This window comes from Lissotriton helveticus, chromosome 10 (assembly GCF_964261635.1).
Source record: "Lissotriton helveticus chromosome 10, aLisHel1.1, whole genome shotgun sequence".
Lineage (NCBI taxonomy): Eukaryota > Metazoa > Chordata > Amphibia > Caudata > Salamandridae > Lissotriton > Lissotriton helveticus.
In genome coordinates, this window is record NC_136071.1 from 366,006,756 (window position 1) to 366,022,025 (window position 15,270).

Consider the following 15,270-nt stretch of genomic DNA (forward strand, 5'->3'; position numbering starts at 1 on the left):
AAAAACAACAAATAATAATAAACATGCTCAATAGTGCACAAATCAATTGAATACAACTATAACTCTAGTGCTGGTCTACAACCAAATTTCGAATTCTCTGTTGTTTCATCTTACTTGGTGGAGATCTGAGATGGTGTGCTTCATTTTGTTCTGTGGTACAAAAAGATTTTGTACCAGTGGAAATCAAATGAAACAGAAAAATCGATAAAGCATATTAATCAATAGAATCTAATCAAAGTCAAACACCACCATTAATTCCTTCCAAGCAATGGGTCTACTTCAATTGAATCATAATATTTGAATACATAAATACATACAATAGAAAACAAATCCTAAATGGATATATTCTGTAAAAACAGGTGCACAGAGGAGTGAAGTGATAGGTGTATAGGAAGGATTGTGAAAAAGGACAGTGGTGCATACATATATACATCAATCAGATAATTGTAAACTATCCCAACAGTGTTATTGTCCAATCATTAAATGTCAAGTCATAACATATTTACAGATAAGCATCCTCTGTCATATATGTCTGACATAAAAATGCAGAAGTGTCAATGTTTCGACCCCTAAACGGAACAGCCAATTCATGCATTGTAGGCGGGATCTTCATCAGGACAAAGGTGAGGGTGGGGAGGGGTTTTGCCACCAGTAGAGACAGCTCTATTGCTTCAGGCTGTATTTGAGAAAGGCTGGGCTCGTAGGCTCTCAGACTTCTTAAAGATGATCAGGGTATTCAAAAAGTAAGTTAATGAGTAACCTGTGGCTCCCGGCTGCTGGCAAGAACGATGATCAGCTAACACTCTGCAGGGCTGTGATTTGCTTAGGAAAGGGGAGGGAGGCTGCCTGCTTCCTGTTCCTGCAGAGGCAGGAATGCAGGAGCCAGAGCTGGAGCTGAGAAAACGCACAACCCGAGAAAGGTAAGTTTTATTTATTATTATTTTCTTATTATTATTTTACCCCCACCCTCCCCACTCGACCCCCCTTCCCTCATGACCGTTTGCCCGTCCCTTACCCCACCCCGTGCAAATCCCGCGCCCGCCCACCCTTCTGTGAGTCATGCTGGCCGGGACTGGATGTGAGGTGCAGCAGACAGCTGAACCTCTCTCCACCAGATGCCAGTCAGTCCCCTGCTCCCTGCTGGCTATGCCCTTTCCAGTGCTCAGTTTGACTAAGCTGGTGGAGAGGCTTGTTTGTCCTCTCAAGAAGACAGCATGCATTTAGTGGAAACATGAAAACCAAATTCCTAACGCTGCTACTGCCTGCTCTCATCCTCAGCAACAACTTGACTTGTGTCTTCATTAATAACACACAGCTCTTTCCAGAGCGGCTTTGTCATATTAATATTCTGTCCCTGAGAGGCACGCAGAACACACTATCTCACCCTGAGATCTTTGCATTTGGCTGCGCGTATCTTTTCAACAGCAGCAACTTCCTTGCTTGTTCATTGCTCAGCGCTCCTCAAGAATAAACATCTTGCAGGATTTTCTGTTCATTGTAAAAATGATATCTTGTATTAGCCTATATTGCATGCATGTCCTTGGCCTAACGTTATAGCCTTTCTTGCATTGCTCTGGCATCTGCTGCTTACCTGCAGAAAGCTAACATTGGGCGATCGGTTTTGCTCTGCTACACATATACAGTTTTTCCCACTTCAGTTCTTTCAAAGACTGGGTCATGATTGGTTAAACAAGCACAAGACATTTTTCGTTTGGCATCTTACATTAATAGTTGACTACAAGGGAATATGCCGTTAAGGATGGTCACTTTGCGTTCACAGAGCTCAGTGGAATCTTGCAGAGTTTTTCAGTATCTCTATCGAATTCCGCAGAGTGAAACTCCGCGAGTTCCACCCAGGCCTACTTAATAGTGTCAATTTAAGTCGAAGCCTGGTCTTTTATTTTCATTTAGTGTTTCAATTTGCACAGCACCGGGTGTATAAGCCTCCTTTTTCTTTTTGTGCACCGGGCCAATTCCTGACCCTGTTTTATTAGCAGAACCGTGCCACCTGCTTGGTTGCACAACTTAAATAGTAACACCATAGTCCAAGTACTTCACTATAGATAGCATCATGGTGCCTCTTTTTTTATTCTTTTTGATTATTAAATGTGGTGCGTGAAGCTCACTAAGTATTATCATGCGCATTAATTCTTCCTTCATTTTACACTAGTAGAGGTGAATGCAATTATTTACACAGCTGCAATGAGTGTTTGGGGTCTGCGTTTAGTATTCCATACCCATTTCACGTTCACACTTTACTTATCTGCATAATGTGGGTAGTTCCGCACACCAGGTCATCCTCTTCTAAATCTCTTTTTTAATATATGTATAAAAAAAATGTTTTCACTAAACATTTGCTGTGACTGTCAGACAATTTTTTGTTTTAAGTTAGGGATACTTTCCAGGATTAACACCAAGGAAAAAGAAACAACAGAGAATTCAAAATGTGATTGTAGACCAGCACTAGAGTTATAGTTGTGCGCAATTGATTTGTGCACTATTTGAGCTGGTCTAATATTATTTTGCGTTCTTAACTAGAGACAGCAATTCTTTGTGCCCATTCAATATTGGTGTATTGTCCATCATCCTGGTTCTAATGCTCACCTGCATTTAAATGTTTTTCTTTTATATGTTTTTGTTCAACATTTTTTGCCTTTGGTTTATAAAGTAATACATTTGAAAAGTCATTGTAAAATGTGCAAGCAATATTGAACAAGTAAACATGGATATGTGAACTTGAGTTTGGTGTCATTGCCTTTCCTGATTGTAGTACAACAATGCCTCTCATTATGATTGTATTTTGCAATTGAATATATAGGATCCATTCTTAAAAGGTGATTTTAGTCCCAACTAGGCCACAAAGTATAAGTTTGCCTCTCTTTGAAATTTAGTATATTTATCCTGCTAGGGCTTCTCCCTTTTGTTCTCTTATTTGGTTGTGTAGCCCAGGCTCAGCCCACCTTGTCCAGCAGCCTTAGCATCTCGGCTTCCAAAGAGACTCTGAGCGGAATCACCTCCAAGATCTGAGTGCTAGTTATTCTCAAAGGGAGCATCATAGGAATGACCATGGAGGACGATGGTAAGGAGCTGCATTACATTTGAGGTATCTCCCTGAGTGAAATACTTTGGCACAGATTATTTTCCAAGTAGCACCATAATTAATATTACCACAAATTATTCTAAATTGAAGCATGCTTAGTTTTCTAAAAATGCCCAGAATTTATTTTTCCAGGAACAGAGCCAGAACTGGAAAACGTACCCACCATTCTTAACTTATAATGCAGGTCCGGCCAGGGGGAAGATACCGAGTGTCTATGGATAGGCACTAAGCTCACCATCAAGCCTCTCGCTGATGCTAAGTTTCCATTTTGCGCCATCCAGCTAGCACTTAGCCCCTACCAACCCTCAGGCAGACTCGAACATTTAGCTGGAGCAACGAACCAGCAGAGACTGCAGGGGGAAGCAGGGAAATAGGGCACTAGTAGCGTAAGGGAGGCGCCAAAAGGCACCAAGGAAGAGCTTAGTAATTTAAGCACTTGTCCAAAGAAGCTCTTGGTTCAACTGGGAAACAGGTGATTTACCAAATACGACAATCGTGGCAAGGAAAGCTGAAGGAAAGCTGGTGGAAGGCAACTAAGGCACTCAAGGCAGAACAGAGGTAAGTGATTAACTTGTAAGAAAGTAAAAAGTAAAAATTAATAATTAAGTGTTACACCTACACTTATACAACAGTTTCGTACCAAGAAATGGTTCCTAAAAAAGGGACAAATCTACGTACAGGGGATGAACAAGGGAGGAGTAAATTAATGGAGGGCTCAAAATCTCTTGAAGAGAGTCAAGAAAGTCAAGTATCATCCTTGGATAATAGTAAGGGTAAAAGAAAGAAAAGGAAAGTTAAAAAAGCAGCGAAGAATGCCCAGAAGGCAAAAAGAGGTGGCAATCAAATGACTAATAGACAGAAAGAGAACACGGGAGGGACAAAGTCCATAAAGGAGTTTGTGGGTAAACACTATAAATCATTGAACCCAGCGCTAACATCGGAGATAGATGAAGAAATAGTGGAATTTGGCGGAGAAATTGGTGAAAACCCAGGCAAGCCGGACGAAAGTCAAAGTCAAAGACGATTAGAAAAGGGAGAAATCCACGAAGAAGTCAACCTGGATAGCAAAAAGGAGGGGGAGAACTACAACACTATAAACCTGACTCTGCAAAGCCAAAATCACCAAATCTCGGCACCTCGACTATCATCATCTCCCAAATTGTTCTCACAGTTGTCACCAGGAAACGAAGATCATAGGGGAAATGAAGACCATAACCAGAGTGTTATCTGGGGAGGCGCGCCAGATCAATTACAGCCGCTCTACCCACTGCAAAAAACATCGATCCACCAAGAGGGCATAACATCTAGCAACCCAGTAAACCCTGTCAGAAACACTATACAGGATTCGGTGATCTCTGAAACGCCTACATCTTCGCTGATAGAGTTAATCCTGTTACTTCAGAAGGTACTACAAGGAATCCTGGAAGTGAGTCTCTCAAACAACGGATTGATGAAAGCTCAGAAACAACATCTAAAGAACATAGAAGAAGAACTAAGAGAAATAAAGAGCAAAATGCCAATCAAGGTAATGACAATGGAGACAACCACTTTGAGGGAGAAAAGTGACATGATAATATTAGAAGAGGAAAGTAGGGTTTCTCTGGAAAGAGCTCCCCAACCCGCAGACCAAACAGCAAAGGAGGCAGAAGAGTCTGCAGATAATGTATACATATCAAGAAGACCGATGCTTATAAAAAAGCGCGGGGGGTATGTCACACGTGGGGCCGCGAACAGGACTGGAAAAAACAGGCATCTGAAACAAGTAGGGAAGAGTAAAGGGAAGAAAACAACGACGAGGGTGGTACAGTCAGGCTTAAACGAGTCGGCACCGACCTTTACAACAATTAGACCCTCGCATGTAGAGGCAAAAGCCCCAAAGACCCCAAGGACCCCGAGAGTATTAAGGAAAAAGCAGAGACGCATGGAAGCAATTGAGATCCCCACTTCCATCCGTACGATGAAACAGAAAGTAAGGCAAAGGGACGACCGAGTCACAGAACAAAGGACAGTAAGACCTCAGGTACATGAAGAACCCAACATGAGAAAGAACGGACGGCAAACAGGGAGATCAATCACCTATCAACAGGCGCTGATAACAAACACGAATCTACATGAAAGAGATAAGAACAATTGGTTATTTCTGGACCTAGTACCAGCTGGGAGGAAAGAGAAGCCGATAGGAAATCCTAGACCCCTAAATAGGGCACGGATTTTGTCCGCATTTGAAAAATGCGGCAGCCTGAGAGGGATTGGGACTAGAGATCTACAGCAAGTTGGGTTTGTAGAAAATAGGAATGGAAAAGAGTTAACAAAAATTACCCTTCACTCAGACCTGGTAAAAAGGGCAATCCAGAAAGCCTCAAATGAGATATCTCAACAGGGAATAAGGATTATCCCAGAGAGGGAAATAAAAACCTCTAATGATAACAATTTCTTAAATCAGCATGCCGGGCTTCAGAAGAGGCAAGTGATCCTCTACAGAGAAACAGAAAAGGATTTAAGCCACCTGAACGTCGTAATAGACAACACAAGGAATGACCTCTCATGGGGTAACTGGTCGTTACTTAGTAACCCAAGGGGAGAAGACAACTTAAGTAATTCATTGGATATGGAGGAAGAAGGAGCTTTGAGTGACGTTGAATAGGATGGAGGGGGGTCGCAAGATCTAGGTCTCTTATCCTGGAACATAAACGGGCTAGGCAACGAGCAAAAACGTGAGTATATAAAGGAAGTTATAAATAAAGCGGACATTGCCTGCCTGCAAGAGACCTGGCTATGCGACAACACCCCTACATTCGATGGATACGTCCACATACAGCAGCCAGCCGTAAAGAAAAACCATGGACGGCCCTCGGGGGGGCTGCTGACATTGATATCAACAAAAGTTATGAGGGATATTGAACTGTTGAATACAAAATGTAAATGGGTACAATCATGTAGAATTGAACTTAGGAAGGTGGAACAGAAGTATAAAATGATAATTGTAATGAATGTATACATGCAGTGGGATAACGGGGAGGAGTATGAAAGGGAAATGAAGTGTTTTAAAGAGGACGTAGACAGTACCCTAGAAAAATATCCCGCAGAGACAATAATAATAATGGGGGATTTTAACCATAAACTAAATCCAAAAAAGGCAGACCTTTGGAATAGGGAACAGTTAGAGGTGTACGGAATAAACCCGGCTAAGTTCCCAACTGGGGAAATCTCGAAACAAGATCTTGGCCTAGTACACACCCTAGGAGGTAGGGGCTTTCACTGCGTAAATGGGAGAATAGAGACAGACTCCCCAGCAGGAAAGACATTCATCCAAGGGCAACAGAATTTCCCAATTGATTATATATTCTTGCAGGCCTGGAATTTCACCCAGATTAGGGATTTTAGGCTAGAACAAAAAGAAGTAAGTGATCACAAACTCCTGTATATAATAATAGCAGGGGGAAGGGAACTACAGAGAGAAAGGGTGATCACCCAGGAGGTCGAGTACCCCAAACGGGTGACGACACGTCTCACCGTGGAATATATGGAAAAATTGAAGGCCATGCAAATAAAAATTGTTCCGGAAAGCTGTGAGAATAAAAAATTGGAATGGTTTATAGGGAAATTAGAAGAGGTGGTCCAATGCCTAAAGATAAAACTAAAAGGGAACCAACTCACAAGGGTGAATCAAACAAACCGATGTAAAGGGTTTTCTGTGGCGTGCCAAAATAAGAAAAAGGAGATACGTGCAGTACAAAGAAGACAAAAAAAGAACTTTACACTAGAGAGACAGGACCAGCTAGTTAAGCTGAAAAGAGAATTTAAGATAATGGTAACCAATGCAAAAAGGGTATATAAAGAAAAATGCTGGTTAGAATTATTAGAAGCCATAGAGAATAAAAATCTAAGGCAATTTTGGAGATTAGTAAAGTCTGTAGCGGGAACATCAGATGGTGAATTGAACTGTGTGGTGAGTGAGGCTGCATGGGAAGTGTACATAAGGGATTTGTACGGGGTAAGGACTCCTAGAGAGGAGGTAGAGTCTAAAATATGGCAAGAAATCTCAGAGGATCTATTAACTCAATTCAATGAAGAACAAGTTGAGCTCACAATAAAAGAACTCAAGTTAACTCGGGCAGCAGGTCCGGACAATCTTCCAGCAATAATTTTGAAATCCGAAGTTAAATGGTGGGCAAGATTTCTTGCCAAGATGTTCCTGGTAGTCCTTAAAGAAGGGGTAATGCCACCAACCTGGAAGGGGGCCATAATTAGGCCAATTCACAAGAAAGGGAGCAAAGAGGAGCCAAAAAACTACCGGCTAATCAACCTGCTAGACATAGGCGAGAAAGTGTTTTCTAAAATAGTGCTGAAACAATTGAACGCATGGGTAGACGAGTTTCAAATAATACCCATAGAACAGGGTGGATTTAGAGCAGGCCACTCTACAATAGACCACGGTTTTGCTCTATGGGCGATGGCGATGAAGTCGACGGAACAGAACGGCAAGCTATGCTGCTGTTTCGTCGACTTCAGAGCAGCCTTTGACTCTGTGGATCGGGCCTGTCTATGGGAGTTATTAGAGAGGTTGAAGATCCCCAATGAACTATTGATTGTAATAAAAGAACTCCACAGGGAAAACTGGGGGCAAGTAATTAAGGATAAGGTGGGCTCTTTGACTCCAAAAATACCCATTGCTAATGGATTAAGACAGGGATGTGTGTTGGCCCCACAGCTTTTTTCAATCTTCCTGTCAGATCTTCCGGCACATTTAGAGGTGGAGGGTAGCGCCAGCCCTAAAATGGATGGCAATAAAATACCCTGCTTATTGTATGCGGACGATCTGGTGATAGTAGACCAGACCGAGAGGGGCCTCCAAAGGAAGCTTAATGCTTTCAATACATATTGTGCCAGTAAACGCTTAACAATCAATTTGGATAAAACCAAAACCCTATGCTTCGGGAAAAAGAAAAGTAAATTTATTTGGTATATAGGTGATCTCAAACTGGAGACAGTTAATGAATATCGATATTTGGGCTTATGGTTCGATAGGGCTTTAAATTGGAACTCTCACCTGGATACCCAAAAAGCAAAGGCACTCTCCTCCATAGGTGGTCTAAAAAGGTTTAATGGGGTCTATGGAGAGATGTCTCACCGACCTATGCTGAGAGCTTTCGAAGCAATGATTCCTTCCCAAGTTTTGTATGGCGTTGAGATCCTTTATTTGAGCGGTAAGGGATCATGGGACGTGATAGAGGGGAATTGCTTAAAAAGGCTCCTATCCCTTCCTCAATCTTCGATGATACAAGCCATCAGGATAGAAATAGGCACAAAATCGTGGAAAATACAAACCCAGATGGCTGTGATTAGATTCTGGAAGAGATTGGAAGACTCCGAAAGCCAAAAAGTAGCACATTGGTGTCGCAATGAAATACTGAGAAGCGAGCTAAAATGGGCAAAGGTCTGCAGGGACAAACTGAAAGGAATCTGTAACTCATTAGAGTTAGATTGGGTCCAGGAAACGCTTCAGGTCCTAAATACCAAAGGGGAGCTGAAGCAAAGGGGGAAGGAAGTTTCTAAATCGATTGACACAGGCTATCTAACAAAGAAAAAATCAGTGGCGCATATGATAAATGCTTGGTCCAACGAAAATTGGTTCCCCTACCTTGATAGATTACCTAACCGCGGGCTCAGGCAAGAGATCCTGAGGTGTCGAATTGGGATTAACCAGTGGATAATAAACAAAGAGCTCAAATCAAAATTGTTAGATCAAGAAGGCCGTTGCAGGTGTAAGTTGGGAACCAAGGGAGACTGGTCGCATATTCTGTTGGACTGTCTGTTACTCCTTGAGCAGAGAAAACTATGGCTGCGCCCGGTTTTCCTAAAATATGGAATAAAAACAAGGTTGCAGGCAGCCAGCCTTCTAACAGAAATACCCTTCATTGATATTGTAATCGCCCTTGGGAAATTTTTAAAGGTGGCCCTGAGTGCACTGAGAACCAAGGAAAAATGTAGTACTGTATGAATTTTAACTATTGAAACTGTTATGGTGGTAAGAAAGTGAATAGGTTTTAACTTTTATAAACAAGTTTTAAGGTATTTGCAATTTTTTACTGGTTGTTAGTATTTTATAGTTTGGACTCTGTATTTTTGAAAATGAAATGTAGAATTGCTTTTTAAAGAACAACATTTTTAAAAATAACCAAATATTTATTGTAGACGCCCCCGATTGCGTTATGCTCACTGCGTTGTTTAAAGACTACGGTCATAATAAACATACATTTGACTTGACTGGTAAAATTAGGAGCTCAGTATGAACTGGTATAATTAAGTGAAAACCCCATTATTTTTATAGGCTTTTTTTCTCCCTTGTAGCACCCTGCACAAACTAAATCTTGGCCAAGCAGTATCTGTTCCAGTGGCGGCTCCAACGCTATGGTGGATGAGCGTCGGCCCACTGCTATTAAGCAGTGCAAAGAAGAAGCATTAAATGATAATACCTTTAAGTTATTAACATTTAATGCTTCCTGCTGCTTTTGGGAGCGGGCAGGTGGGCGGGGCTGCTATGCTCTCGATGCAGAGTAGGGGGAGGTGTGGTTTCACCACCCAGTCATACGCACTTTCCCGATTCTCCATGCAGGCTGCATTACAGCCTTCATGGAGAACAAGCCCAGGCTCCCAATCCCTGGCTCAGCGTCCAACCAGGACGCTCAAAAACAATCATAACACTGCATTGTAGCGTTGAGATTGGTTAGCGGAGCCTGGGTGCCTACTTATCAGGATTGCAATTAGTCAGTGGGACCTGGCTGTGCCTCCGTCCGAGACAAAGAAGAGCAGGAGTGGAGTTTAATTTGCCTGACCCCCACACGGAGCCCCGCGCACGCACAACCCGCCTTCCCCGCCTCCCACGATCCATGCTGGCCATTGCTGATCTGCTTATTAGACACAGGGATGTGATTATTTGAGAGTTTAAGGGCCGAACCCCTCCACCCAGGATGAAGGGTGTTGGGTATTTGTGCTCTGACATTTCTGTGTGTCTCTGCCTGGCAGTTGATTGACTGTCTATATTTGAAAGTGATAGGTTTTGGGGAAAGTAATGACCATGGGGAGGAGGTGAGACAACACCAGGCTGACCTTCATCTGGAGTGTAGGGGGAGGGGAAGCCCCTAGAGGTGAAGAGGCCTGGGTTGCTGCTATAAAACATTTGGCTCAACTCCTGCTGAGTGAATAAGGATCCAGACCCCCACTAATAAGAGGAAGAGAGGTGTCACTGGCTGGGAGGCACCCTTTGAACTGGTTTTATCAGGGGTCAGTGCCCCCTGAAACACAAAAACCTCAAAGCCATTGAGGGGTATAACTATGCAAGCTGAAACCCCTGAACTTTGGAGAATGGCTTGATCAATTGTGAACAAGACTGGAGCTACTTCGTCGTCAAGAGGACCTTTGCCAAGGAAGGAACAACTGAATAGACTGAAGGATAAGACAGACCCTTGCTGTGTGATCTGGGGTTGGCCTGCAGCTTGCTGTTTTAACCAAGGAAAGGCTAAAGGGACTTTGCTGTGTGTTGTGCCCCCCTGCTTGAAGGACATTGCTGTGTGCTGTGTCCTGAAGTACCTTATCCGCAAGGGCCCGAGGTGAGCTGGCTCCCTGTTTGGAAATACAGGAACACAAAAGTTTCCAGATAAGACTCTCAGACACGCCGTGTGCATGGGCTCTGTCTAGCCTGAGATCTTCGTAAGGCGTGCCTTGTGATCGTGGCACCAGAATCCTAGTGAGTCTCTGAGACACTGTGTGTGTGTGCTCTGTCTAGCCTGAGATCCTTGAAGGAGTTGTCTTGTTATTGTGTGCACCAGACTCCAAGTGAGTCCCTGAGGCGTTGTATGTAGGTGCGTAGTGCACCGTGATACCTTCGTGAGGATTTGCCTTGTCATCGTGTGCACCGGAATTCAAGTGAGTCCCATCGACACTGTGTGCGGGTGCATTGTGCACAGTGAGACCTTTGTGAGGGTTTGCTGTGTTATCGTATGCACTGGAGTAAAAGTGAGTCTCAGCAGCGATGTGCATGTGATCTTCGTGCAGCCGGAGACCTTTGTGTGGAGTGCCCAGTGATTGTGCACTCGAACATTGAGGAAGACTCAGCACCACTATGTGCTTTGTGGCAGCCTGAGATCTTCGTAGCTGAAGCGGCCTGAACCGGCAGTCCAGGAGGAGCTGAGTTGACGGCCCGAGCCTCCGTTGCCATTTCACAAAGCTGTGTTGGAGACCCAGCCACTAGACGAGCGGAGGAGAGTAGGTTTGCGCCCCCAGGTAATGTGTGTCGACTCTGAGGGTGGGGCGCAGGCACGGAGGGAGACGCTCTCGGCCTCTCCCTCGTGGTGGCAGCATGAGCCTCTGCTTCAGCTCGTATCGCGGTCTGTATCACCAAAGGAGAGGTGGCACAGGGGCCGGAGTACGAAGCTGCGTTTTCTGATTACATTGTACCATATTGGAGGCAACTGTGAGCGGCTGACTGCAAGGCAGACAGAGAGGCGGAGAGACCGCACGAGGCCTGATGATCGGGCCTTAGTGTATCCGTAATATTCCATTTCTACAGAACAGAGTACCTGACTGTCATATTACACATTGCATCATTTCTGCATAACAGAGTACCTGATTAGAGTATTACACATGGCATTGTTTCTGCATAATGAACTACCTGCTTAGTGTATGACGTATGGCATTTTATCTGCATAACAAACTACCTGATTGTCGTATGACACATTGCCTTGTTTCTGCATAACAAACTACCTGATTAGCATATTACACATTGCAATATTCCTGCATAACGAATTACCTGATTAGTGTATCACGCAGTGCTTTATTTTTGCATAACGGCATATCTGGTGGCTGTATTACGCGTTGCAATATTTTACCTTGCAAAGTGGCTGATTGTTGCGTTACAAATTGTATTCTTTTCATTGCAGAGTGTTGGATTGCTACGTTACCCATTACCGTACATTTACATTGCGAAAATGTCTGATTCTAGTATTATGAACTGTATGACATGATATTGGGAGTACAGGAGAATGTTTAGAAGTGCTCATTAACATCTCCAGAACTTATAAGGGCTGGCTGGCCTAACAACTGGCCAGGAGAAATATTACACAACTTCATATGTTGCTTTTATATCGTGTGGTCTTATCTTATATCCTTTTACATAAAATGTATACTCGCTTTTATCAAATTTGTGTGGCGTGTATTTGTGGTGTCATCATTGAGTTATTGTGAGCGTGGTTGCAAATACATTACACATATGCCTTGGCTATAAGCGTGGCTGCTCGTGCCAAGCTACTGAGGGGGTGAGCGGGGCTATCTCAGAGGGTGACCTTCCTTGTCCTGACGTTGGAACGCGGGTCCCTACTTATCCTAAGGTACCTACCATCAGCCAACCAGGGATCCCAGGACTAATAATAGGGTATTATCCCGCAGAAATTGTGAGGAATAGTATTCAAGAATAATATTGATTCATATTTAAAGATGATGAAGGGAAAAGGCATGGCCAGCCGAATATCATGTCCGATTAATATACCCTCCGATTAATATACCCCTTTAAAGGAGGAGCAAAGTCCCTAGGGGCAAAATTGTGTATGACCAAATGTATTGCAATCTTGTAATTAAGTGGTTTAACATTGGGTATATGTGACAACATAGCACTGCAATTGAAAAGATTTATCATGAATTTTGGAAAAATGTCCTTTGATGAATTTGAATGTGAGTAGTATTCAATGAATAATATTGATTAATATTCAATGATGGTGAAGGGATAAGGCAAGCCCAGCCAAAAACTATGGTGACTAAAACAATGTCGGTTGGAGTTACCTCCCACTGTTAATGTTAATGTTAATGTTAATTGGCTCTTCTATAGCGCAACGGCTACTCACAATGGAGTGTCCCGGCGCTTTGGCGAAGAGGACCTTTAATGGAAAGGAAACATAACTGAGAATAAAAGACAACACAATTCCTAAATAAAAAGCCATGTTTTTAATGCCTTTCTAAAAGACAACAGATTAGGGGACTGTCTAAGAGCAATTGGAAGTTCATTCCAGGCACGTGGGGCCAGGTAATGAAACGAACGCCCCCCCTGTCTGGCACGTTTGATGGATGGAACGCGCATTTTAGACAAGGCGGCGGAACGAAGAGCTCTGCTCGGTTGGTACAAAGCAAGGCGCTTTCTAATATACCTAGGGCCCAAATCATGGAGGGCCTTATAGGTAAGCGTCAGGCTTTTGAACAGCACCCTTTTGGCTATAGGAAGCCAATGCAATTCCTTCAGCAGATTAGAAGCACTAGCTCGTCTAGGTAGACCATAAATGGCCCGAGCAGCTGAGTTTTGCACAACCTGGAGTCTCCTTACAAGATACTTAGGAAGACCTAAATAAAGGACATTAACATAGTCCAGGCGCGACCCTACCAATGCCTGGACAATAACCCTTCGATGATTAACAGAAATCAAAGGGAGGAATTTCCTGAGCATCCGTAGGATACCAAAGCACTTCCCTGCAAGACATGCTATTTGAGGTCCAAAAGTCAACTCATTGTCAACAATAATACCAAGGTTTTTAGCCTTGGTACTGGCATTGGCAGGGGGAAAGAGATCCTGAGGCCACCAGTTTTTCCAGTTTGGTTCGGAGACACACCCGAAAAAAAGCAGCTCCGATTTATCGGAGTTGCATTTCAGGCCGTGTCTCCTGAACCAATCAAAGACTGCTTCTAAGCAGCCTCTGATACGGGACCCATCAAACACCTCGTTCTTATTCTGAGTGAACAAGAGCTGTGTGTCATCAGCGTAAGACACGATCTGGGCGCCAAACAACTCCGCAACTTCTGCAAGGGGGGCCATAAAGATGTTAAAAAGCAGGGGGCTAAGAATAGACCCCTGAGGGACCCCCACTTCCAGGGCTGACATGGCTGCGGCGTGAGGTGGCGCCCAGATCGTTTGTCGACGGTTGGCTAGAAATGATTTAAGCCATTTCCACACCGTCCCCCTTAGACCACAATCCCAGAGTCGAATAAGGAGAGTGTCATGGGGAACGGTGTCGAACGCCGCCGACAGGTCTAACATAACCAACATGGCCTGTCCTCCTGCGTCTAAAACTGACATTGTCTGTGTGTTCTGCACATCAGAATACAATGCGACCGCAAAAGGTGCAATCGCAAACTCCCATTTCCCTATGGGAGTTTATGTGGTGGGCAGAAACTGCCTGCAGCACAAGCTCTCATTGAGAAATGGGAGTTTTTGAAAATCACTGCACAGTGTGGCAGGGGTAGCATAGGAGCCCTCCAGGCTTCAACCATAGGCTGCTGAGGGAAACCGACAACATAATCCTGATGGCGGAAACACCATCTGTTAGGGATCATGTGCTGCTTCCGACTGGCTGACTGACTCCTTGAGCCCATCGGAGCCCAGTCGGTCAGACCGTCCAGTTTATACTCAGACTGCCGAACATTACAATTCGGTGGTTAGAAAGTAAACCTATGATGTCGGTCAGTAAGCCTCCGACCAGCCGTCGGAGGCTTACCGTCCACCATCATAATGGGGCCCTACCTTTTTTATTTGGTTTATATACCCTTTTAGGAGATGTTAGGCCCACTGAAATGATTCAGAATTATAACATGAATCATGGAATGTTTTCATTCAATGAAGTTCAAGTGTGATTGTCCACAGCCCTGTTGAGTAGGTTTTGATGCCATAAGATGGCCGCCCTGTTTAACTTGAATCAATAGCACCTGCGAGTCCTACTTTTATTATTGGTGTGAGCACTATGGGTATTTACATAGGTGTCAGAGAACGTAACCTAACTTGTGAGCAAGGAACTCCCAATTCAGAAATGTGTCGGGTAATTGCTGCCTGTATCTGAATAAACGCATGCTGCAAGGAATTGAGCCGTGTCCCATATGTTGTCTTTTTTTATAGGAATTCTGAAAAAGTGGATCATATTGTGGTACATTGTGTGAGGGGTCACTACCCCACAGCGGGCTCACCTACACTAAGACACAGGGAAAACCAGTGCAAAGGAGGGTGGAAGAATATATATATATATATTTATATACCGTGACAAAGGCCGCCAGGCCAAAACGCGTCGGTTGACAGACTGGCGCTGTTGTGAAAATAAATCTTTGAAAATACGAGAACTGGTGTGTGCGACTAAAACTTT

At 43.8% G+C, this 15,270-nt stretch overlaps 1 pseudogene across 1 annotated transcript in view; it reads left to right on the forward strand.

The window, feature by feature from the left end:
* The first annotated feature begins 843 nt into the window (after positions 1 to 843).
* Positions 844 to 15,270, forward strand: part of LOC144785210 (GTPase IMAP family member 4 pseudogene) — a 107,784-nt pseudogene continuing 93,357 nt past the window's right edge. Inside the window, exon 1 of the transcript XR_013601810.1 lies at positions 844 to 920. The product of XR_013601810.1 is annotated as a GTPase IMAP family member 4 pseudogene (transcript). The remainder of the gene's footprint in view (positions 921 to 15,270) is intronic.